The sequence below is a fragment of the Mastomys coucha genome, unplaced genomic scaffold, assembly GCF_008632895.1.
Source record: "Mastomys coucha isolate ucsf_1 unplaced genomic scaffold, UCSF_Mcou_1 pScaffold6, whole genome shotgun sequence".
In the NCBI taxonomy this organism is placed as follows: Eukaryota; Metazoa; Chordata; class Mammalia; order Rodentia; family Muridae; genus Mastomys; species Mastomys coucha.
Window position 1 is genome coordinate 26,802,200 of NW_022196912.1, and position 27,394 is coordinate 26,829,593.

At 37.8% G+C, this 27,394-nt stretch overlaps 1 protein-coding gene across 5 annotated transcripts in view; it reads right to left on the reverse strand.

Annotated features, from left to right (window-relative positions):
- Ncoa1 (nuclear receptor coactivator 1) overlaps positions 1 to 27,394 on the reverse strand; it is a 208,920-nt gene that overhangs the window by 141,165 nt on the left and 40,361 nt on the right. For all 5 annotated transcript variants that reach the window (XM_031355731.1, XM_031355735.1, XM_031355738.1 and 2 more), the window contains exon 2: positions 12,802 to 12,939. The gene's annotated coding sequence lies outside the window, so the exon portion shown is untranslated. The remainder of the gene's footprint in view (positions 1 to 12,801; positions 12,940 to 27,394) is intronic.

Here is a 27,394-nt window from a genome sequence, read left to right on the forward strand (position 1 = left end):
AAAAAAAAAAAAAAAAAAAAAAAAACCTAGTATTTAACAATCTGATTAAAAATCAAGTCTTCATTTCAAATCAGGTTTCATCCCAAGGCAAAGAAATGGATAAATCCTCATCTACTCTGAGATGTTTAACGTCTAAGTAAGCCTTCCTGCAGTTGTTCCCTCTTACACAGAACACAGACAGTAACTAACTTCACATGGAAATTTGGCTTGTGTTAAACTCAGATGGCTGCAAGAAGAGCCCGAGAGTCCCCAGTCAGCCGGGGTAGCATAAGAAACTCCATCTGACCACGGTGTCAGACAGACTGCAGTAACTAAGTACCAGTGTCACGTCTGTCTCGCTCCTGGTGGCTCTCTTTCCTCCTGCTTTCACTGCAGCCCACGCTCTACGACACAAGCATACTTCTTCACTTAGAATCATAGTTAAAGCAATACTGCTTCAGTATTTTCACCAACTCCAGCTATCAGAATGTAACTAAGCATGCTTATTCCTGTGTCTTAGAGGCTGGTTCAATGGAGTCCAGACTTTGACTTTTCTCTCAAAATTTCTGTTAACAGAAAAAAGAATAAGCTCCTGTCATAAACATTAGCTTTGTCCTTCAAAAACAATGTTTTATCTTACCAATAACCTACGCTCCAGGAGCAAAGCCTCCTCTTTATATATAATTTCAATAGCTATGAACTCTTGATTTCAATAGCTATAATCACTCAAGAGTTATAATGGCATACTCTGGAACACAAAAGAAATTCTTCTTTAAAATCTCCAGTTTTCAGGTGCTTAGTGACACTTTTTCAAAGTATCACTAAAGATCCATTCCAGGTCTCTTCAATTTCTTACTGCACAGATAGACAGATGCAGGTGAGCTGCAAGGAGGAGGGTGACAGTCTGTGGGGAACAATGCCACATTTAGTTAGCTATGTCAGGTCATCAAAGAGCCACAATCAAGACACTTCAGGAAAAGGCTGTCTGTAACTGTGACCCATCTCCTTCTCTTAGGGGTGAAATCAAACTTGTTCTTTCCCAGAGTCTATGTGCCTCACTCATAAAACAGCACCATCTCCTCAGCATCTCACATTATCCTTTTGTAACTAAGCTGGGAAAAGTGAGATTTTCTCCTGAAATGTCCGCTCATAGCAAATATTCTTCTGGCATCCCAGTTTATTAGTATTATTAGTCAACCTTTTCCAGACTCAAAGAAGATTATTTTTTTTAGGTTCTTTAGACAGAACATAGCAGTTATGCATTAAAATCACTATCACATACCTTCACAATTTCTCCATATGCCCAGGCCTAGGACTTCCTAACTCACTAAGGTATATTTTTTCTTTTACAGTTTTATATATTAAAGGATAAAGAACAACTTTTTAGCAGTGCTTTGTAGTTGATTCTCACGCAGAGGTCTATTTACTAAGTGCATATCATATGTGCTAAATCCTGTAGTGAGTAGACTGGTTTACTTTATCTCAAGTAGCCTCTATAAGTCAAGAAGGAAGCAATTACGCAATCTGTGTAGGAGTTATGGGGAGGAGGTGTAATGTTACAGAGAGGCATAGAGAAATTCATAAAGAAGACTGATAAAACCAACAAGAAACTGAAGTAAAAGGAGCCACAAATAAGCTGCTTACAGTCCAAGGTGTTTCTGCACCTACAGATGCTGTTATAGCACATTTGATTCTTTGATTGTTCTACATACTCAACGAATTCTTTGTCTGTTACTCAGTTCCTTGTATTAATAAAGAAGTAAACTCAACAGACCTCTACATTCTCTAAGCATTAAGACAAGTTCCAAAATCAAAATTACAAATGAAAGGTGGCCTTTTAAAATTGGACTCACCAACCAGCATACTGCAAAACAAATGCAAAAACAATTAAATAAAATAATTGAAAGTAAGTCATTATAATGGAAAGTTCTACAGAGAGAGGCAAGACTAGCGAGGCAGCAGACTGCAAGGCTGGGTGCCCTGGAAGTCAGTCCAGCCTCCCTCCGTACAGCAGATAATTAACTTTTGGCACTTAGCCTCTCTTCACTGGAGTTCTTGTGAGAGTCTAGTGAGTCAATCTGCATAAAGTGCTTAGAATAGAGCCTTAAATAATAAATACTACACAGCCAATCTGTCCTCTGTGAGAAATATCTTCTTTACTGAAAACTCAGGAAATTATTTGAATTAAGAATTCAGCTCATTGCTAAATGAACATAACTGAACAAAGAGCAACTTCTGGACCTTTTACTTAAGGGATAAATTTTCAAGAACTTTTGAGAAAATTATAAACTATCTTTTGCTCCTCCCAGCAGTACATTGTTTCAGTTATAAACACCTAACACGAGCAATGATCAATCATCTGACAGCAAAACTCATCTCCACGACAGACTTGCTTGTACACTGGAAAATAATCAGACTGAAGGCATACCCCGCACCCATGAATGTGTCAATGTGTCCCCCAAAATATCAGGACTATGAAAACATAGCTTCATGCCATTATCATATTTAGAACTAAGGATAGTTCTTGAATATCAAATATCTAATCAGTATTCAAATTTCTATGATTGTGCCATAGATGCCTATGGAGAAAATCTGGACCATCTGAAAGTTCCAGCATTGCCAGTAGTAACCTAACATTCTATTTGTTTGTTTCTGCTCCTCCTTTTACTCATATGTGTGTGTTTGGAGGGTTGTGGGGAGGAAAGCCTGTGCACCAAGGACATATATTTTGCTGACAATATCTACTGTTTCATTTCATATATTTCCCTATTCCCATAAACTAGCAGTTAGAAGTAGAGTCTTGATGAGATTTGGATTCAAATTTAATTTAGGGGCAAGATTACTTCAAGGGTAGGCTGTACTGTAAATGCCCACTATGTCTTCCTGTAATGTTAGCAGCCACTGGTGACCTTTGCTTAAGATCAGGAATTTGTTCTAAATGGTGACATTCTGCTCTGCTGCCCTTTCTCCTTCTATTAACTAAAACATTCCTGAGAAACTTACTCTAAGCCATGAACTACTTGGCTACCCTGAAGTATAACTGGTTCCTAAGTAGACTTCAAACAAAATTAAGCATGGCAGCCTGCATGTTTATAAGCATCTTAGGAACTCACATGTAAACATATCCAAAGTGATTCATTATATTGTTGTTATGTTTACCAATATTCTAACGGTCTACTCTTTGACCAGCCACAGCCCACTGCTTTTGCATCTGGACTGTTTTGCCAAAGCCCCTCCCCCATCTTTTTTTTAGATAACCTCATTGCAAAACTGTTTATGACCACAGATTGGAATCAGTTTGAGACACAACCAATCTTATTCAGCCTGTTTCTTTTTTATTACTTTTTCTATTTTTCTACTTTTTCTTATTACTATTTCTTTTTACTAAAGTAAAAATTTCCAGTTAAAAATCACCTGTCAGTAGATTGGCTATTATGATGGAACATGAAATGAGACATTAAGCAAGATTTTTCACTTACATCTACTTCCAGTCATCTGTTCAATTAAAAAAAAATTTTAAAGCATTATTATATCAAAGCTGATAATTAGATATTTAATCTGAGTGATTAGAAAGCAAAGCTTCCTATTCTTTTCTGTTTGCCTTTGATTACAGAAAGTATTTTCATGCTAAAATATACTTTATTGTTTTTCTTCTATTATGGGTTTATTCAGTATATACAATGTGGGTTTCATTATGACATTTTCATACATGCTTCTCATGCTCTCTGCTCATTATCCACTCATGCCCCCACACTGGTCCTTTCCCTCTTCTCACATAGCCTCCTTTCTACTTCCTGTCACACATGCAAACACTTTAATCTAGATTCTGCATATGAGAAAAAAACATGTGGCTTATTTCACTTAATGATGGTCTCCACTGCAGTCCGTTTTCCTCCTAATGACATCATGTCATTCACCTGTTGATGAGCACCAAGGCTGCCTCCATCATTAGGTCGTTGTGAACAGCTGTCTGCTTACTTGGATTCCCATTCCTATAAACCCAGGAGCAGCACAGCTGGACCACAATGTACTTGTTTTTGTTTGTTTGGTTTGGTTTGGTTTGGTTTGGTTTGGTTTGACTTTGGCTTTTTCATGACATGGTTTCTCTGCATATCCCTGGCTGTCCTGGAACTCACTCTGTAGACCAGGCTGGCCTTGAACTCAGAAATCCACCTGTCTCTGGGATTAAAGGTATGCGTCACCACTACCCGGCTCATGATGCACTTCTAATTTGAGCCTTTTGAGTAACTTCCCTACGGATTTCCATGGTAGCTGCACTAATAACTTATACCCCAACCAGCAGTTCCCCCCTCCACAAGCCCTGCTCTCCACATTCTCATCAGTGTTTGTTTTCTTGATAACGCCCATTCTGACTGGGATAAGACTGAATTACAGTATAATTTTGATTTGCGTTCTTTTGGTGGTTCAATGTGGTGAACAATTCTTCATGTATTTATTTGGCCATTTGTACTTCTCTTGAGAACTTTCTGTTCAGTTTATTCACATTTATTAATTAGATTATTTCCTTTATTTTTTATTTTTTTATTTTTATTTTTGGTTTTTCAAGACAGGGTTTCTCCGGGGTTGGGGATTTAGCTCAGTGGTAGAGCACTTGCCTAGCAAGCACAAGGCCCTGGGTTCGATCCTCAGCTCTGAAAAAATAAAATGAAAAAAAAAATAGACAGGGTTTCTCAGTGTAGCCCTGACTGTCCTGGAATTCACTCTGTACACCAGGCTGGCCTCGAACTCAAAAATCTGCCTGCCTCTGCCTCCCAAGTGCTGGGATCAAAGGTGTGCGCCATCACCGTCCAGCCTATTTCCTTTATATTTTTGTGAGTTCTTTAAGCTTTCTAGATACTAATCACTTGTCAGATGGACAGCTGAAAGTTTTTCTCTCTTGTTCTGTTCTATAGGCTGAGTCGTCACAGGTTCTCTCCTCTGCTGGGCAGCAGGCATTCTTGTTTTGTTCTGATTCAGTCTCACTTGTTCATTCTTGTAGTTATGTTGTGAACTCTTTGAAAAAGAGTCCTGTTCAGAAAGATATGCTTATGCCTAAAACTTCAACTCTGTTCCTTTACCAAGTTCAACTTCAAGTTTTAAATTAAAGCTTTATATCCATGTTGAGTTGAGCCAAAGATGGGAACATGGTTTCATTGTTTTACATATGGATATATCAGATCTTCTAGCACAATTTGTTAAAAAGGCTGTCTTTCTCCAAAGTATGGTCTGGGCACCTTTGTCAAAAATCAGATGGCTGTAGCTGTGCAGGCTTATTCCTGGCATTCTTACTTTATAACATCAATCTACATGTCTGGTTTCATGCCATTACCATGCTGTTTTTACTATGATGGCTCTGTAGTATAATTTGAGATTAGGTATTGTGATACCTACAGAACTGCTCCTTTAGCAAAGGATTGCTTTAGCTTTTGATGTTCTTTTGTACTAGCATATAAATCTTAGAATATATTTTTTTTCTACTGGGAAGAATATATTGGAATTTTGATGTACTGAATCTTAAATCATTTTTAATAATATATCCATTTTCACAATATTAACTCTGCTAATCCAAGAATTTGGGAAGTGTTTGGACCTTCTGGTATGTCTTCCATTTCTCCGTTTGCCTCCTGCTCCCCTAGCCCCAGTCTTCTGTGAATATATCTGCTCTGCGTCCTTTCTTGGCATGCTTGTTATTGGTATACAGAAGAGCTATTGATTTTCTTTCACAAATATTGATATTTTATCCTGATAATTAACTGACAGTGTTTATCAAATCTAAGAATATCCCCTCCCTCAATGTAGTCCTGGCTGTCCTGGAACACTGTGTAGACCAGGCTAGCCTCAAACTCAGGGGTCCGTCTTCCTCTACCTCTCAAAGGCATGCAGCACCATGCCTGGTCAGACCTAAGAGTTCAATGGTAGTGTTTTTGCAGTCTTTCATGTATAGGATTATACTGTTTACACATGGGGATAATTTGACTTCTTCCTTTTCTATTTGTATCTCTTATTTCTTTGACTTGACTTTTGTTGTAGCTAAGACTGTACATTATATTAGATAAGGATGTAAAGAGTTGGACACCCTTGTCTCATTCCCAACTTTAAAGGAAATGTTTCTGGTTTTCTCCACATTTAGTATAATGTTGGCTCTAAGGTTTGGCATATATATCCTGTATTAAGTTGAGATACAGACCTCCTCCTGTTCCTAGTTTCTTCAGGACTCTCATCATGCAGAGATGTTAAGTTTTGTTAAATGCATGTTTTCCATCTGTCTTGTGACTTCTGTCCTTAAATTTATTTATGATTTGTTTGTTTTTATTTTTGTTGTTGTTGCTGTTATACTTGCTGATTTGTATATGTTGAACCATGTTCATTCTTGCATCCCTTAAGTAAACTTGGTTACAGAGTATTGTCTTCCTTTTTTAGCATCTTTTTCTATCATTAGTTATTTTATTTATTTACATTTCCAATGTTGTCCCCCTTCCCTGCCCCCCTCCCTGCCCCCCTCCCCTATGCCTTTAAGATGCTGTTCCCCCATCTACCCACCCACTCTCACCTCACCCTTCTAGTATCTCCCTTCTCTGGAACATCAATCCTCCACAGGACCAAGCACATCCCCACCCGCTGAGGCCAGACAAGGCAGTCCTCTGCTACATATATAGCAGGGGCCACAGAGCAGCCCATGTGCACTCTTTGGTTGGCAGCTTAGTCTCTGGGAGCTCTGAGAATTGATACTGTTATTCTTCCTATGGGGTTGCAATCCCCTTCAGCTCCTTCTGTTCTTCCCCTAACTCTTCCATAGAGGTTCCCAACCTCAATCCAAAGGTTGGCTGTGAGTATCTGCACTTGTCTCAGTCAGGTGTTAATAGAGCCTCTCAGAGAACAGCCATGCCAGGCTTTCTGCCTGCAAGCGCATCTTGGCATCAGCAATACTGTCAGAGTTTAGTGTCTGCACATGAGATGGATCCCAAGATGGGGTGGTCTCTGGATGGCCTTTCCTTCAGTCTCTGCTCCATTGTTTTTGTCCCTGCACTTCCTTTAGACAGGAACAATTCTGGGATAAAAATTTTGAGATGAGTGGGTGACCCTATCCCTTAACTGGGAACCATGTCTATCTACTGGGGGTGGTCTCTTCAGGTTCTATCTCCTTGTTGTTGGGCATTCCCGCTAAGGTCATCCCCATTGGGTCCTGGGAGCCTCTCACACCCATGGTGTCTGGGACTTTCTAGTGGTTCCTCCTTGTTCCCCACCCTACACTGCTGCATATTTCTATTTTCTCCTGGCCCTCAGAGCTTCTCTCTTGTCTCCCCTATACCTGATCCTGTCTCCCCTTTACTCCCATCCTCTCTCCCACCCAGGTCCCCCCCTCCCTCTGCCTGTGATTATTGTGTTCCCCCTTCTAAGAGGGACTGAAGCATCCACACTTGGGCCTTCCTTCTTATTAAGCTTCATATATGGTCTGTGAGTTGTATCATGAGTATTCTTAACTTTTTGGCTAATATCCACTTATCAGTAAATACATATCATGTATGCCCTTTGGGGTCTGAGTTACCTCACTCAGGGTGATATTTTCTAGTTCCATCCATTTGCACAAAAATTCACGATGTCTTCATTTTTAATAACTGAGTAGTATTCCATTGTGTAAGTGTACTACAATTTCTGTATCTATCCTTTGGTTGAGGGACATGTGGGTTGTTTCCAGCTGCTATTATAAATAAGGTTGCAATGAACATAGTGGAGCACATGACCTTGTGATATGATGGAGCATCTTTTGAGTATATGCCCAGGAGCAGTGCAGGTGGGTCTTCAGGTAGAACTACATCCAATTTTCTGAGGAACTGCCAGACTGATTTCCAGACTGGCTGTACCAGCTTGCAATCCTACCAGCAATGGTAGAGTGTTCCTCTTTCTCCACAACCTCACCAGCATATGCTGTCACCTGAGGTTTTGATCTTAGCCATTCTGATTGGTGTAAGGTGGAATCTCAGAGTCCTTTTGATTTGTATTTCCCTGATGACTAAGGATGTTGAATATTTCTTTAGGTGCTTCTTGGCCATTCGAGATTCCTCTGTTGAGAATTGTTTAGCTCTGTACCCCATTTTTAATTGGGTTATTTGGTCCTCTGAACTCTTAACTTCTTGAGTTCTTTGTATAGTTTGGATATTAGCCCTCTATTGACTTAGGGCTAGTGAAGATCTTTTCCCAATCTGTAGGTTGTCATTTTGTCCTATTGACAGTGTCCTTTACCTTACAGAAGCTTTTCAGTTTCATGAGGTCCCGTTTGTCAATTGTTGATCTCAGAGTGTATGATCTTCTTGATGTGTTCTTAAATTCAGTTTATAAGTATTTTATTGAGAATTTTTGTGCTTACACTCATTAGTAAAATTGTTCCACAGTTTTCTCTTTTTGTTGTTAGTTTTCCTGTCCTGCTTTTGTATCAGAATGATTCTGGCTTCATAGAAGTTTGTTACTGTTTTTCCTTTAACTACTTTATGAAATCGTTTGAGGTCACTAGTGTTAGCTCTTCTTTAAAGGCTTGGTAGAATCCTGCAGCAAATACCCTTGGTCCTGCACATCTCTGGGTTGAGAGATTTATTAATGCTTCATTTTGTTGCTTATTATATAACTGTGTACAAGTTATATATATAGAGGTCCTCTTGATTTAATTTTAGAAAGTGATATGTATCTAGATATTCCAAGGATTTTTGTTTGTTTGTTTATTGTTTGTTTGTTTGTTTGTTTGCTTTGGAACACAGGTTTTCAAAGAAGTTTCTAATTGACCTCTGGATTTCAGTAGAATATGTCCTGACATCTCCCTTTTCATCTCTAATTTTATTAATCTGGGTCTTCTCTCCGGTTTTAATCTGACTATAGTTTTGTTAATCATGGGTTTTACCCCCCCACAAATTCTTTGTTTCCTTGATTCTTGTTCTTTCAGTGTACATTTCATTAATTTCATCCAGTTTTCATTTGTTTCTGTCTACTAATTTGGATTTGTCAGTTATTTTTCTAAGGTCTTATGGTACAATCATTAAGTCATTTGAGTTCTCTCTGACTTATTTTTACATGCTTATTTATATTTGTGTGGATATATGCATGTATGTGTACGTGTGCACACACGCATGTGAGTGTGTGCATGCGTGCGCACGTGCACAAAGGTCAGAAGTTAAATGTCGGTATCATCGTCAACAATTCTCTACATATTTTGTGAGGCAGGCTCTCTCTTGTATGTGTGTTGGATATGCACATAAATATGTAGGTGTATGTGTCCATGTACATGAATGTGGAGGCCAAAGCATGGCATTGATTGCCTTCTCTTATCACTCTCTGGCATACTGCTTTGTAGAGTTTCACACTGAACTTGAGCTTGAGTTTTTGAATTTCAGCTAGGCTGGCTAGACAGCAAGCTCTGGTGATACAAGACAGAGTCTCTCACTGATCCAGACACATGGATTTGGGTAGACTAACTGGTAAGCAAACCCCAAGGATATTCCTGTTGTGACCTCTTCAGCTATAAACTCCCCTCCTGGAAATGCCTTAGCTATATCCCAAAAGTTCAGGTAAGTTGACTTTACTACTATTACTTGACTCTAGGAATTTTTAATTCCCTTACTTTTTATAACAGTAAAATAATCAGATAGGGAAATAGTTAAACTCTTAGAGACTGAGTTATTTTATGTTTAAGCAGACTTTATAAAGTCCATATATCTCATTTTTTAACATCAAAACTTGTGATATTAATGAAGTTGACCTTCATGAAATACTAAATCAGGCTCTCTGAAATAAGAAAAACAAAATTATCACTTATCAAAGAATATTTATTCAATTTACAAACTATGAATTCACAAACATGTAAACCCTTTCCCCTGTGTAGACAGTATATGATATTGTGGCAAAACATAATTCTATAGTTGCTGACCATTCATTTCTTTACAATTTCTGAAAAGATATGGGTTTAAAGGCCAAATGTTGCTTACAGCCATAATTCTTACTCTTTTCAATACTGAATCATGATTGAAAATACATTATTGAATACTAATTCTATCCCTGAAAAAGAACAGAATATGAACTGATAGGGTGCAATCTCTTATACCCAATAATCTAAGACTCCCTTTCCCCATAGCTTTTTGTAGTTTTTCTATAGTTGTTAGTGCTTTGAGCTGAAGGAACAAATGCAACTTCTCTGGGCTATAAGTAGTTTTAAAATAAATCAACCAATCAACCAACCAAAACAAGACACAAACAAGAAAGCTCTTGTTTAAATCTTTAATGCTAACCAGCAACACCTAAATGAAGTGTTGGTATGTTCTCTGAATATCAGAGCTTTCCTTCTACCAAAAGAAACAAAATACCCGCTAGCATACATATGACACTAATTGCTTTTCCAGATGGTATGCCTTTGATAAGACATTTTTGCCAAAAGCTCGTTTTACTTTCTCTCCAAGCATAATATTTATCATTAACTTTGAAACTGGTTTTACAAGCTTCTCATTTGCACTGTGTACTGAGATTTTTTTCTATGAAAACGAAATTCCTAGTTACCTTAGTAGCAGGGCACTCTGGTTTTAGTAATAATATTCATTAATATCACTCCAAAACTCATTTACATTGTTTTATGCACACATTTCATTTTTCATGATACCTCTAGATGCTCATTATTATAAAGAAGCTAAGGGCCAAGAATTCAGTTTCCCAGGATGTCATGAAAGAAGCCTGTGCCCTCCCTGAAGACTACAGCACATGTGGCACAGTACAGCACAGCACAGGCCTCGCCCTTCCCTCACCTACTTTACTCAAATTTATGTCCTACTCTTTCCTTGGTCCAAATGAAAAAAAATTTAAAGGTAACATGATAGTTGTGTAACATGTAATAAAGAACATATACTCTGGTAAATTTTCTAGGGCTTTAAATCATTCTTTCAAGTTTTACTGATTTTGCTTTACTTTAATCCAGCCCAGCAACACAATTTCATAATCTCAGAATTTAAACTTTTCTGAAACATTGTCAGAGACTTCAGTTATTATGAAACTTTGAATTCTCTTTATTTTCAGAAGGGAAAATTACCTCATGAGACCTTGCATTATTGGGGAGGTATGTGAAATCGATTAATTCAAAATTGTGACCAAGAATCTAAGCTACCTATTTTAAGTAAAGAGAATATTTAGAAGTAGAATCATAGCATCCACAGATAAATAGCAAGCAAATTCACATGGTCATAACTTCCTACACTCAAATCCTGTCTGTTGGTAAGTTCTCAGTATAGAACTTAACTGTATTGCTTAGGAAAGGAATTGAAATCATGACCTTATGGTTATACATAATTTGTTTTCAGATGTTGATTTTAGTCTTGCTGGCCTCAGAGTACACATGCTGAGTAACCTATGTCTTCAACACCATTCATAATCAAGTTCTAGAATAATTTACATCTTTCCACAAATCTAAAAACCATTTTTTGTTTAACTGTAAAGCTTAGACACTCAAATGATACTAAGTAGAGTTAAGAAGAAATGTCATATCCGAAAACAATAAGTATGATAGTTCTAAGAGTAAGACAAACCACATATTTATGCATTATTTACCTTTGATTCAAAATGACACACACACACACACACACAAAATAAACATGGGGGGGATACATATCTATTACTAGCTGCCAGTGACATTTTTTTAACTTGTCACTGAGACAACATGACACTTGCACCTGACATAAGCTACCTTTCTTTAAGAAGGTGGTTGACTGCACCATCCTTTTCTAGGGGAAAGCCTTTTACAGCTAAGGCCAGTTTAGAATTACCACAGCACCATTCTCACTCTTAATATGCTGCTTTCCATATTTTCCTAACCAAACAAAAGATATGGAATTAATCCTACTAATAGGTGACACATTATTCTCAGTTTTTTATTTTTCTATTCTAACAAAATACTATTTTATAAATTTCTGTAAAAAATAACTAGAAATGAATCAACTTTGCCTACACCAACATATGTTCATTACATCTATATAGAAAAATATAGTAAAAACCCAAATATTTCATTTTTTAAAATGAAACACATAAATAAGTCTCCCCTGTTTACAGTTGTATGCATTCTAAAAAATTAGATGACTGCTGTTGTTTTTTTTTTTCCTCTGACATTACCTTCCTTTTTGGTTTTAATTGTCTTATGTATTCACCCTGTGGTTTAGAGGAGTCACATGACTCTAGTATTTATCTTGCCTTCCTCTTCCATATGAAAGAAGTCCACCAGATCCAAAGGTCCCATAAGAGTAACAGTGACACTCCTGGTCACTGAATTTAAGAGAAAGGGAAAACAAGTTTCTAACCAACCCATGGAATGTCCTCACTAGAAGTCTCGCTATGAATGAATGGGTGGGTCTGTCAGTATGCTGGATTTAGTGGTTAAAGTCAAGGATCATAACATAGTCAGATAACCATTAAATTGACTTTCTTTTTATTTTTGTTCTGTGGAAACAGGGTCTCAACCTCATGGTGATTACCCTATCTCAGTCTCCTAAATCCTGGGAATACAAGTGTACATAGGACACTCAGGAATGTTCTACTTCAGTACTAATTTACAGAGGATTAATTTTCTTATCATTGACACACTTTGTTAGTTAGAAGAAACATAACTTTCAAAATCCAAATTTTTCCCCTCCTGATATTTTGGGGAAAGTGGAGTTAGGCAGGACATGGGAGGAGTGAGCTGTTCTCTAAAAGCTACACACTCGAACATATAAGAAGATTTAAACTTATAAAGCCCACATACAGAAATCAACATTACAAAACCACTACCTTTTTTTTACTACAGTAAAACTGTGCCTCAAATACCTTTGAATAAGTAGAAAGTCTGAATGTTGGTGTCTTCATTTGGAAGCAAGGTTTCCTCCTCCCGTGTGATCTTGTCTGAAGGGCCTTGGTTTTATCATAAGATCAGTTCCAGTTACATTTCCTTTAGTATGGACAGATCTAAAGCAGAAGGAAGAAGGGACACTTAGGCCATGGAAATCATAATGAATTCACTATTTCCTGCAAGCACACAGGATTCCTAGATACTCTAATTGGATGAAAAACGACAATTCTCATTCATGTCACTGCTGCAGGTGGAAAAGATGAAATCAAAGATTAAAGGGATCATAGGGGAACACAGAAAGTTGCTCAGAAGCTGACTGACATGTTTAAGCTCAGCTTATGGTGATCTGCACCAAAATGATTGTGCACTGGTGTGGCAAAGCCACCAGGGGCCTCAGACTCTGCTCACACAGAGCTGCTGCAGTCATTGCTGCGGCCTCTACATCCTCTACACCTTGGCCCAAGTAACACCAAACAATAGGAAGAACAGTAGTTCAGAATAAGATATCTCTGCAACAGCAAGGAGTCCAGTGTCGTGGACAGTGGCTCATATCTGGATCACTGGCAATGCTGAGCATTCCTATTCCACCTCAAAGTTGCCACCAAACAGTTGGCACTGTACAGCCAGGGCCTTCTTAAGAGGGTGAGGCTCAATGATTTTACCACTCAGGCTGAAGTCTGCATGCTAGGTATAGCTGCATTCCCAGCCTAAGCACTAACTCTTCTTTAACATTTCTCTAGATTACAAAACAAGTTTCAGAGATGATCATTGTATCAGATCAATTTAGGAACCTGGGCTACTTAATTCTACCTGTAGTTCCCAGGACTGACATCCAACCAGCTTTATTCAGAACACTAATCATCTGGCCAACTACCTTCTCTCCTAGTCTCATACCCACAGTGTTATCTGCTTTTTCACCTACCCCATTTATTCCACAACTGCTGTCCTTTATTCCACAAAAATGGCCAAGTAAGTGGAAAAAAGTGTTCAGCATCACTAATAAACAGGGAAATGCAAATCAAAACCACAATAAGATATCATCTCACTTCAATAAGAATGGCTACTATCAAAAAGACAAAAGGCAGCAAGTGCTGGTGAGGATGTGGAAGAAAGGGAACCCTTGTGCACTGTGGTTGGAAATGCAAATTACTACCTCCATTATGGAAAACAGTATGGAGATTCCTCAAAAATTAAAAATAGAACTACCATATGATCCAGAAATCCATTTCTGGGTATATATCCAAAGGAAATGGAATCAGTGCATCAAAGAGACATCTGCACTCCAATGTTACTGCAGCACTATTCATAATAGCAAGAGATGAAAACAGCTGAAGTGCCCATCAACTGATGAATGGATAAAGATAATGTGCTATACACACCCAATGGAGTCCAGTCAGCCATAAGCCAGACTGAAATCCTGTCATCTGTGACAACATGGATAGAACTGAAGATAATTACATTAATTGAAATAACCCGGTAACTGGAAGACGAGTACAGCATAATCTTACTCCCATGTGCCATATAAAAAGTTGATCTTGGAGATGTTAAGAGTAAGTGGTCAGCCGGGCGGTGGTGGCGCACGCCTTTAATCCCAGCACTTGGGAGGCAGAGGCAGGTGGATCTCCGAGTTCGAGGCCAGCCTGGTCTACAAAGTGAGTTCCAGGACAGCCAGGGCTATAGAGAGAAACCCTGTCTCAAAAAAAAAACCAAAAAAAAAAAAAAAAAAAAAAAAAAAAAAAAGAGTAAGTGGTCATTACTAGAGGCTGAGGAGATTAGGGAAGGGGGGAGACTGAGAAATAGGTACTAACTTAGATAGAAATAAGAAAATCTGGTGCTCTGTTGTACAGTGGTATTAACAATGTAGTATGTACTTCAAAGAGATTGGGGGAAAACTAAGTGGTTTTTTTGTTTTGTTTTGTTTTGTTTTTACCACAAAGAAGTGATAAATGTTTGAGGAGACAAATATTTAACTTGATTAAAAACATTACATAAGGAACATATACATTTATCAACACCATCACATGCTAGGAAGGTAGACAAGTAGAGCTCTGAAGCTTCCTGGCTAGCTAGCTTCAGTTCTGTGGCAAGTTTTAGGCCCATAGGATTCTATCTCAAAAAACAAGGTGGATGGTAATTGAGGAGCAATAGCTGAGATTGCACTTTGAGCTTTACATGCATATGCGTACATGTACATATGCATCTGTAAACACACACATAAGGGAAAAAATCACACACATACAGAGAGGGGGAGAGGAGGGGCAGGAAGGGAGAGAGAGGGAAAGAGAGAAAGAGAGAGAGAGAGAGAGAGCCCTGCATTATTAGAACAGTGTGCAGGGGGAGGAATCTAGGAACAGGTCTAAAAGCTTGTCTGTTCTCCAATGGGAAAAACAAACAAACAAACAAACAAACAACAAAGTAAAACAAAACAATAAAACCCTTTCACTTCAGTGTCCAAGCAAAGTCCACAGCTTAAAGGGAGAAATGCTTAGGCCTCTGGGGAGGGGGATGTGGTTTGGAAAAACACTCTGCATGAGAAACAAAGAACATTGTTGCTAGGGTTGAAGAATGGAAAAAGGTAATAGGCAAGGGATGCTACACCAATCACAAGGACACATCTCCTACAACTAGGGGAAGAGAAGGTATTCCTGCCCAGGACTAATCACAAATAAACGGTAGAATATGACTTCCGTAAGAGAAAAAGGGCAAGAATGTGGACAAAGTCCAAGCCTGATTTCAATTCAGCCTGGTTCAGGATAAGAGAGGAGCCCACCCTACTCCACGGCACAGCAGAGAAGCACTAATCCATCATTAGAAGAAGGACAATCACACAAGTACAACTCCTCTGTAGAACAGATGTGCAAAGGCTGAAAGGTGATGGTGCTACAGAACATGGGAGAAAGCACATAATGCCAGACGCAGTACTCTAGACACAAGAGAACAGAGACTGAGTGCATGGGAAACTGGAAACATGTATATGAAGACATACAGCAATAACAAAAACAAAAATGATAAAATTGTTGAAACCATACCAGACTTTAGTGTAATCAGAATATTAAAGAATCTAGTTTTTAAAAAAAGTGGATCAGAAAGTATGAAAAATGTGGAGAGAAGTTCTCCAGGTAAGAGAGCAGAGTGACAGGTGAAAGTCTCTAACTACCAAAAAAGAGTGCTGGAAAGGAAAAGAAATACACTTATTTTTCCTCTTTTTTTTCTTTTTTTTCATTTCTGTGTTCTTGTGTATGATGTGTAAGTATGTGTACATGTTTACATGTATGTGGATGAGTATGTGTGTGTGTACATGCACATTGTTACACAAGCATGTGGAGGCCTGAGGCTGATGTCAGGAAACAATCTTCCACCTAATTCAATAAGGAAGGGCCTCTGAATCAAACCCAGAGCTTACCAATATGGCTAGACTTGCTAGCCACCTTGCTCTAAGAATCCCCTAGAATATTGGCTTTCCAAAGCTAAAATTACAGGCAGCTTCCATGAACAACAAACGTTGACATGAATTCTGGGGGTTAGACCTCTGGTCTTTATACTTGTGGGGCAAGTAATTAACCACTAAGCCATTTTTCCAGCTCCCTTCTTATTTATGTTCACTTCAAGTTATTTAGTAATTAGGTAAATAATAACATGATTGTTGTAGGGTAAAAACACATATAGAAAAAATATTACAGAAAAAAATAATTTTTCATAATTCTATCACATGACATATGGAGTACATATTATTTTAAGCAAGTTGTTATATGCTGAAAACATGTATTTTTAAAAATTTATTTTGTTTTGTTTTTCAGACAAGGTCTTCCTATATAATTTTGGTTGTCCTAGAACTCAATATGCAGCTCAGGCTAGCCTCAGACTTAGATCCACCAGCCTGTGACTCCTGAGTGCTGGGACTGAAGTTGGCTAAGATATGCATCTTTAAAAATCTTGGAGTATAGGCCCTTGGCCCTGTGAAGGTTCTATGCCCCAGTGTAGGGGAATGCCAGGGCCAGTAAGCAGGAGGGGGTGGATGGTGAGCAGGGGGAGGGGGGAGAGAACAGGCAATTGTTTTAGTTTTTTTATTTTATTTTATTCTTTTTTTTTTTTTTTTTTTTTTGAGGGGAACCTGGGAAAGGAGATATTGTAAATAAAGAAAACATCCAATAAAAAAAAAAGTTAAAAGAAAATCTTGGAGTAATAGTTCTCACAAGCAACAAATATTCTCCCAACATCACCCTCTATACACAAAGAACTTTCAACAAAGCCTAGAGACACACATGCACACCACATGCACATATGCACTAAAAAAGACAAAGAAATACTTAGGATAAGTTCAACAAAATAAATGAAAGATTCATGTGCTCAAAATAAATCGAGCACTTCAATATAGATTTCCACCATGCAAAAGATACTGTCCTGAAAACAAAATGTTAAACTGCAACTATCTGCAAGATAAATATCTGACAAAGAACCTATTTCTAGAATATAATTAATTGTTTAATATAGCAAGAAAATAACTACCCAATCAAATAATAGGAAAATACCTGAACAATGCAAAGACGACAACTCTACCACACAGTCTAGGGATCCAATTTGTGTGTTTACTCTTCTGCAAGTCCTCTGCCTCCTCATGAGCCCATTCCTGTCTAGATGTAGTGTTCATAGTCTACCTCCAACAAAGAAGTATCAGAAGAGAAGTGCAGTTGTACTTTCCAGCATGAGCTACCCATGCTCAGTGGGAGTCTAAAATGTTAAATAGAAAACTCCAAAAGCAATCCATAAGTTTTAAATTGTATGCCACTCAGGGTAGTCCTGTGCCATCCACTCTGAAATGAAGATGGCAGATACTTTTCATAAGGTGTTCTCAGAATATCAACAATAACCTGAGGCTAGGTCACACTGCTTAGGTCATTCATCCTGCTTCAGATGATCACATGGGCACTGTAACATCACATGTCATTACTAGAAGGGCAAGTACAGTATTCTTTTTTTTTTTTTTTTTTTTTTTTTTTTTTTTTTTTTTTTGAGACAGGGTTTCTCTGTATAGCCCTGGCTGTCCTGAAACTCACTCTGTAGACCAGGCTGGCCTCGAACTCAGAAATCTGCATGCCTCTGCCTCCCAGGTGCTGGGATTAAAGGCGTGAGCCACCATCACCCAGCTAAGTACAGTATTCTTACAGTCCACCTTCATGCTGGTGATGCAAGCAGATCCCTGGGCACACTAGCCATGCCTTCCAGCAGTAAGCCTCATCCCCAGACTCTTCCTGTATATTACAGCTCATCTCATTTCATTTTTATAGAATCTCCTCATCAATTAGACATCCTTTAGACAATTTCATCTCCTCATGCTTTAGATAATTTCACAATATATTATATGATATATATAATTTAATTAGTCTCTCACTGTACTGCTTCCAATATTTTGACACAGTCATCATTGCTGTTACACAGGAAGCAGAATTACTAGGCTAAAGCATATCTGCATTCAAATCATAGTAACTTTTTTGTTTTGCTTTGTTTTGTTTGAGATACAGTCTTTCTATATAGACCTAGCTATCCTTGAACTCATTATATAGACCAGACTGGCCTTCAACTCACAGAGATCCTCCTGCCTCAGCCTCTCAAGTGCTGAGACTAAAGGTGATGACAACTGGCTTCATTATGATATTTCTAATGAGCTGTGTTCCACAAACTTTACCTGTGCTTTAGAAAAACAGGGAATGTGTCATCAACTTTCTATATCAGGTTAAACTCTTATAGCACAGCTCCAATTACCAAGTAAAGGTGTTTTGGAAGCTCTAATCCAAGATAAATTTGTACAGAGTACAAACAATAACAGGGTTTTTAAAAAATATATTTATTTCATTTCTTGAGACAGGGTTTCATTCTAAACCCTAGTCTGACCTAAAACTGGCTATCTAGGTCAGGCTGGCATTGAATTTGCAATCTTAAAGTCTATGTTTGGAAAACACTGCGAGTACAGGTATAAGCTACCACACCAGACTAAAAAGACTCATAGCAGGGCCTTCTGTGATTTTAAAATCTTTTAAATTAAGATAATTTTTATTTAACATTTATAAAATCCAATTTCTAAAAGGATTACAAATTAGAATATACAATTGATCAAAACCATGCAGATACATTTAAAGTATTACATCTTGTGATAGATGATACGTGCTCTTCTCCAAAGATGACTGGTACAGATTCCTTTCTTCCAAGTGATGAGACTTCACTTCCCAGATCCTCCAGCCGGCCTGGCCTTGTGACTTACTCTGACTGGGGGATATGATGGAAATGATGTCCTTAAACTCCAGAGGTGAATAGGACCAGCAGCTTCCCCCTTTGCCTCTTAGAAGCCAGTAGACAATGTAAGAAATCTGAATATCCAATATCACAATGTTGTGGAGAAGCCATGGATAGACACTAGGGAGTGTCAGTCATACGATTGAAGTTACAGATAGAGCAGCCCAGAGGAGCAAGAAGCTGAATAAGTGTGATCCCAGCCAATGCACAAGGGAACAGAAACCCTAGTTAATCGCTGCCCACATTCTGGTCCCATATAACTGTTCAAAAGAAAAAGTTGTTTAAGCCATCAAGTTTAGGGGTAATGTCTGTTGTGTGTCATTAAAGCAAATGAAACAGATACTATCAAGCTTATGGTGGCAGCAAATTATAAATACTGAATGCCAAAATTCAATCTACCTATTCCAGGCTGTAAATTCTTATTGGTTGACAAGAAAACATGTAAAAATTTTATCCAAACTGTATGAAGTTATTCCAGGACTAATGAGTCTAGTGGACTTAGTTTCAGAAGTAATTTTAGAAAACACACATTATTTAAATGATGTTCCTTGCTGAGAGGCTCTGAACAGACAGACGACATATTAAATCAGAGCTGAACACACAGGCATTTTCATGTCACGGGAGACCAAGGTGACATGATCTTGATACTTTTGTTCTTTGAAGGCTTAATGCAAGGAACTAGATGAATGCATAATTAAGAGATTCACCAGATTGTCTTCCTCAGAGGTGATGTTTTAAGTGGGCTTTTTGATAGACATAAAATGACTGTCAGTTTCTGGTTAAATTTATTTATAATAAATATCCTACAATATTGATCGAAGTTAAAGGCATATATTCAGGGCCCTAAAGTCTCCCCCAGATCTCTCCTGAACTGGTCCCATGATGAACACCTTATGTTCTTTAACATATCCCATAAAAGTACCTTGATCTTGACATATTTAATGTTGAATAGCCTCTGTTCAAAGAGATATTTCTTCTCAGTCACTAAGTGCAGTAGCCACTTAAATCCATCCCCTTGAGAGAAAATGACCCACAAATCATTTAAGATTCTTCATTGTAGGATAGGCAAGTGGGATCATTTATTTAATCATTGTGAATTCAAGAATATTAAAGTTTTGCTTGCATTATAATCAATTACTATGGGCTTGGTTTGTTTTGGTTGTTGCTCAGTTGTTGCAGCCTTGGCCACTGTGTGCTTTTTACAGATTGGTTTCTCTATCCTGCCAAGCCATTGCCCTTTCAGATTTTGAATATTCCCTGTCCAACCCTAAAATCAGACATTCTTAAAAAGCCTTAACTCACTTGCTGTCTTCCTTCCTTCCTCCCTTCCTCCTTCCTCCCTTCCTTCCTTTCTCTTTCTCTTTCCTTCTTTTGTTCTTTACTTTTTCTTTCTTAATTAGAGAATAATATTAACCCCCACAGTCTGAGTGTTGTATTACTGTCTCCAAGCCCTTCTGACAGAGCTAGAGAATGAGGTACACATCATTGTGCATATATACATCCATAATCACTTCTGAAGCTGTTAACTACACTAAAATCAAAAAGCACTCATACTAATGACTTTAATACACAGTTCAAGCTAGTCTTCCTCTCACCTAAAACTTCATTCCTCAAAATGAGAAACCTGTCTCCACCTGCTGTCATTTCCTTATGTTTCTAATGCCTATACTTTTCTGAATTTTCCTACCTTTTTACATCCTAAAACCTTATCAACAAAATCCTCATTATAGATGTACTGTCTAAGAATATGACCTAGATAATCTGTCTGTTTACTATCCCGGGTTATTTTTTAAAATACTGATAACTTTAGACACTGTGGCAATTTGACTTAGATAGGCTCGTATATTTGAATATGTGGTACCCCATTGTTGGAACTGTTTGGGAAGGATTGGGAGGGCGGCCTTATTGGAGATGGTGTGCCACTGAGGGGTAGGCTTTGAGGTTTCAGAAGGCTCGTGGGATTCCCAGTTAGCTCTCTTTTCCTCATGGATATGGATCGAGACGTGAGCTCTCAGCATTCCTTCACTCTGACACCGTGAACTCTAACCTCTGAGACAGAAGCCACAAATGCTGCCCTTCATACATGGCCTTGGTCATGCTGTTTTATCATCACAATGAAAAAGTAACTATGACACTTTGCAAATTGTTTCTACCTTAAGTCTCTTTTCTGAGCTTTAAATCTGAATAGCTATCAGTTAGATCTCAACTTAGGTACCCTATAAGCAACTCTTAGAAAACTTAGCATCCTTCTCTAGACTTCTTCGGGGCTCACCTACTGAATGTAATCATTGTCGTCATTGTCATCATCATCTATTTACCTGCAAAAGCTTCTGCAACAATCTAGCATCCAACCACCAAAGCCTAAACCTACTTCTGATCTCCATCTTTATGATCCTACTATAGCCAGTCTATTGTGACTTCTGACCTAAAAATATTTATTACAAGAACAAAAGAATTAGTAAGGCAACCCTTTAGTTAATCTCACTGCCTCCAATCTTACCTGCCTCTAATACATTTACACTCTAGTTTAAGTGATCTCTTATAAAACAAACTAGATCATATCTATATCACTTCTGCATTATTAAAAATCCTTCCATAGCCTCCCTTTCCCCTAAGATAAAATCCAAATAACATGACATTGTTTTCCCAGTTCTACATGACACCTGCCCAGCTTACCCCTGCATGATAACTTATTTCTTTTACTTCATGTTCTCTGCAAGTAATCTAAAATCTCAATTTTCTCCTACCCCCAACTCTTGATTTCTGTGATTATAACCATGTATCTCATGGAAGCCAAATTTTCAACTAGAATCTCCCTAGTGCTTTAATCCAAAGGTGCAGCATTTTTTCACTAAATTTGAGACTAGATTCCAGCCAATCTGATTATCTTTTGAAAATAATTCCCTAACCCTTTACTCCCACTAGTAACTGAAGAATTTTCTCTTATCCTTAAACAATAGCAGTATGAGTAGCATATTTCTAATCATCTTTACTTGGCAAGTTTCTTTTTAAAGGTGAGACTCTAGTTTAGCAACATTTTCTTTGAGCATTTCCTTATTACTAATACATATTCCTGCCAAGAAACATCAACTTTTATATAGTGGATCCCCTGGGCCTGTCTCCTGTGTATGCTATCTCTTTGGTCAAAATAGCAGACTCTTCCCCAAATCCTGCAAAACCATTTGCAATAATATCCTAATCCACCAGTGTGTTTTTCTGGAGTGTCCAAGCTTCCTTTCATTATAATTTTAGTTCAGAAGGAATGGTGTCATTTTCCAAAAATGGCTTTTACCTTTTATCAGAATACTCCTAATCATAACACATTCCCTTTAAGCCTAAGAACTCTGTGATTTGGTTTTTTAAAAACATGTTACAGTGCTATAATTATTTAACAGGTAGCCATCTGCTGTGAAAACTCAAATTGTTCCTTCCCCTGAGTTATTTTCCCTCTTATTAGTTTACTGTCTACTCACATCTACAAAGGGAACAGCTTACATTCTTTCAGTACTGGAAGCTGTGACAGGCTCTTTCAAGGATTATTTGGACCCATGTTTAAACTATGTTTTTAATTGTTCATTTGTGTCAAATTCGGAACCAAATCAGCTTGTTCCATAACCTCCTCTGGCTGCACAGAAAAGGCTGCAAAGAGAGGCTGGCCTCCCACGCACCTGGGGAGCAGCTGCAAAGCTAGCCTTGGTAAGCAGACTTGCAGCAGTAACTGCAGACTCCCTTAGTCAAGCAGGATTAGCTTTAGTTGCACAAGAACAAATACCTGTGGTTGGAATGGAGAGGTTTATTTTTCTATTGTAAGAGGTCTGGAAAATATGTCTTTTGGGATAGACTGGCAGCTCAATAGCCACACAGAGCCCCAGGTTATTTCACTTTCTCTTCCTCCTAGCCTTGCTCTATGGCATCCAGTGTTCCACATCATCTTATGGCCAAACAAAACAACAACAACAAAAACTACTGCCAAAGCCACAGCAATTACATTCATGTCCTAGCAGAAAACAAGAGGAAAGGATAAGAGCTCCTGAGGTTTTCCAAATGAGTCCATTCCCTTTAAAGAACTTTCCTAGAAGCCCTGCCCAAAGACTTCTGTTTATAGCCACTGGGAAGTGTCATTTTACAGCTGTGCTCAGTGACATGCCTACAATAAGGCAGTTATGTTACTAAGAGAGAAATGGAGAACAGACATTAGGCAAGTAACCAGCAGGCTCTACCTCATCATTTTTTTTTCTATCTCAAACAAGGTTCTAAACTTTCAGTGTTCTTCTTAATTATGATACCAAATTAAAACCAGGAGGATGAAATACATGATCTCCCCCAGGCAGGCAGGCAGGCAGGCAGGAAGGCAGGCAGGAAGGCAGGCAGGCAGGCAGGCAGGCAGGCAGAGCAGAACCTCATTTTAAGGCTGCCTTAAGTCAAATCAAGCCACTAACTCTTTAAAACAGTTCTTTTTTTTTTTTCAAATACTGTGACAAAACAATCTCTTCATACTATGTTTGCATAATTGGTTTTCAAAGGCTTTTTTTTTTCTTTAAAGGCAAGATCTCCCTATGTCACCTGGATGTCCTGGAATTGGCTTTGTAGACTAGGATGACCTTGAACTCACAGAAATCTACCTGCTGGGATTAAAGATGTGTTCCACACTATGTTGGCATTCTTTCTTTCTTTCTTTCTTTCTTTCTTTTTGACGCAGTTTTGTTGGCTGTCTAGACTCAAACTTGCAATCTTCCTGCCTTAAACCTTTTGAGAGCTTTGGTTCTAGTTACAGGTGTGTGCCACTATGCCCAGCCTCAAAGGACTCAGAATTGAGTACTTTTTAACATTATTGTTAAATGGAAGACAGAAAGGGGCACTCTCTTAGGCCACGATAGACTTGCAGTCCAAGTTGCTAAGGAGAATAAGCATATAACAGGTGAAAAAAATATTTCTGCTCAATCCATATATTTGATTGAAACAGGAGGAAGTAAAACATCAAGTAAAAAGATAACAGTTGTATAATGTCTGTAGGTGAACAGAAAGAAACTAGCAGAGAAAGGCAGAGGCTGACAACAAAGGGCCAATGGGGATTAGTTCACTCCCCCTTCACCTCTGCACCCTGCTGCTGCTGCCACCTCTAAGTGTCTGCAGCACATGCTCACAGTGGCCTCCATCTTATTTACTCCACTGACTTAATGCCCTGTAATCTGTTCTTAGAGGCACGCCCCCACCCCATACTCTATTCCTGTCTGGTCACCTCTTAATTGCCACATACGCTACTGAGTGCATATTTACCCTTCGGTATCTGGCACCGCTGACCTCTCCTTTCTTTCTCTGATCTTCATGATACTAGTTTACCTCTCACTCTCAGCTTTTCTTTCCTCTCTTGCCTATTTGTAGCTGGTTTTGCACAAAGCTCTCAAATGGTAGCAGTCTGTCTACATTTCCTGAGCTTTATCACCTTTGAAAAACACAGATCAAACTACCACTCTCATTATATGACTTCTCAATCTAATGAAGTCCAAATATTTGCTTCTAAATCCAAACTCTTAACAGTCAGCAGACTACGCTTTTCTGTATGGCTGTCTTACAAGCACCTTGATCTCTATAAATGGAAGTACCACAACAGTATCTTTCATCCTCCCTCAAAAACTGCTTCTAACCTTCAATTTGCTCTAATGCTATTCTCTCAAGATGCTATTCATCTCTGGCCACACAACCAAAATCAAGAACCTAAGGGGGATTCCAGGATTCTCCATTCTCTTTTCGAATCCTGCATTCAATCTTCATAATTTAATTAACACCTCTATTATTAGCTTCCTCTATCTCTATACCTACTACAAATACCTTAGTTTAGGAACTCATCACATCACTGAATCGCAAAAAGGTCACAACTGTGTTTCTCATTCCCCAGATCTCTAATTGCCTCGTTTTAAATAATTTATGAGCATTTTACAATTTTATGAGCATTGATTGGTGTTTTGTCTGTATGTACGTCTATGTGACTAGAACTATGGACAGTTGTAAGCTGCCATGTAGGTGCTGGGAATTGAATCTAGGTCCTTTGGAAGAGCAGAGACTTCTTAACCACTGAGCCACTCTAGCTCTAATTGCCTCTTTTTCACAAAAGCTTGCTTGTTTTGAAAATTCTTGTCTCTTTAAAGGGTATAAGAAACTCATTGTATAAAATGACTAGCTACATTTACTTTACAATTCTGTTGTAACTTATCACTTGACCCCAAGGTCTCCTGTTTTTTTGGTTCCATTTTATGGTACTGGCATAGTGAAACATTTGGAGATGATTGTTTCTGTACTCAATATCATGTTACACTCTGCTAAATTTGATACTCCTTACTATGGAAGTAATACTCATCTCACACTGGTTACAGTAGGAGTGGAGGAGAACACAGCATGCCATGAGGAAGGATTATTATCTGGCCTTATAGGTATAAGCTTAGCTAGTTATCCTGGGTGCTACCCAGCAGGGTAGAGCCAGTTGCTCCATGCCTCTTACCCATGGAGCAGACCATCTGTTTGGATCTAACCGTTGTTAGAATGTATAGTGCTTAGAGCTGCCCGGTTGCTAAGTTGCCAAAATGCTAAACAATCACCCTATTAATTATTCTGGGAACTTTTCTGTCCCTACTCATATCCCACCTCTCTGGGCATGAGTATCACCCACAGAAATCCTATTTTTAGAAATTCACCAGTTTCTGAATTACCAAAAGTTCCCCTTCTTGTACCAACATAGCTAAATATGGGTGGGTTTTTTTTTTTTTAAGTATTATTTCTACAGGTTTGGTAAAGAAGAGCAAAAGGGGACTGTGAGTGTTCCATCTGTCTTTTAAAATCAGCAAGAATGAATCTGTACCTTTCCCAGTTGCCACCCTTCAATAGCTACGAATTTTTACCAAAATCCAAAAAACATACAAAAATATTGCCTGTTAGTTTTTTTGGAATTTGTTAGGTATCTTAAACAGCTAGGTATGGTCACACATACTTTTAATCTCAGCATTTGGGAGGTAGAGGCAGATGGATCTCTTTGAATTTAGGACCAGTCTGGTCTACATAGTGACTAGCTACATAGTAGGACCCTGTCTAAAAAACATAATAATAAACAAGCATAAAAAGGCATCTCCTAACTTTAAAAGCTATATAAAGTTACTAAAATTGCATACTATTAGCTTGCACATAAGGAAAATACATTTTGGCCTGCTTGTTTTTAGTAATGGATTATCACCTTTCCCCTCTTAGAAACAAACTAGAAAAGTTTTAGAATTTCAATTAAAATAGAATTTGTACCATGATAGCTTTCAACTGAGAAGTACACCCCAGCTGTTCTAACTAGTCTTGTCAGATGCTCTGAGATATTTTTTTTTAAGTTTTATTGCATATAATGAGAAAAGTTACATGATTTCAATTTATCTGAATTTGCTAACATTTAAAAACATATTTTAAGTAAATAGAATTAAATCACATTCTTGTTTTCCTTTTGTACCCCAACTCCTCCCAGAGACCCCCCTTCAATAGCTACAATATCTTTTTGTCATATTCTTTAAAATTTATAAAATATTATAACAATAAAAATGAATATTATAAAAGTTGTTTGATATAAAACAACAATCATTTTAACAGTCTTATGTAGATGCTTGTCTATAGCAATACTGAAAATACATACGTTTTTCTCAATATAAATTTTAAATAACTCCAAACATATTAACTGTATATTTCAAAATAATACATCACTACTAATATTTTCTTAAATGAACATGAATATATATATATATATAAAGTGTTTTTGTTTGTTTGTTTGTTTGTTTGTTTTATATTTAGTAGAGCTTAAAATCTTGGCTCTTACTGTGGTAACTTGATACCAGAGTTACAAACGTCAAGCAAAGCATTCAGTCTCACTTTTTGTTGTTCTCTTAAAAACTCCCTCCCAATTTAATTGTCTACATTTCTTTTGGATATATAAATACTTTTGAAATATATAAGCTGTTCTGAAAACCATAGTATAATGTAAATACATGAAATAAACAATACTACTAATAGAAAGGCTGAGATAGGAGAAGCAAGATCTCAAGACCATTATGTTGTACACAGCAAGACACAGTCACAAACAAGCTGAAAGTGTATATGGATTATATAATGTTGGACCTATTTCTCCAATTACCAAATTAGAGAGACCATTGGATGACAGTCAACAAAGTTCTAATTCCTCATATTTTTGGACTTCAATTGATTAGGATATGTTGATAATATTAATTTTCATATTAAGATATTAAGAAAAAGTAATTGTTA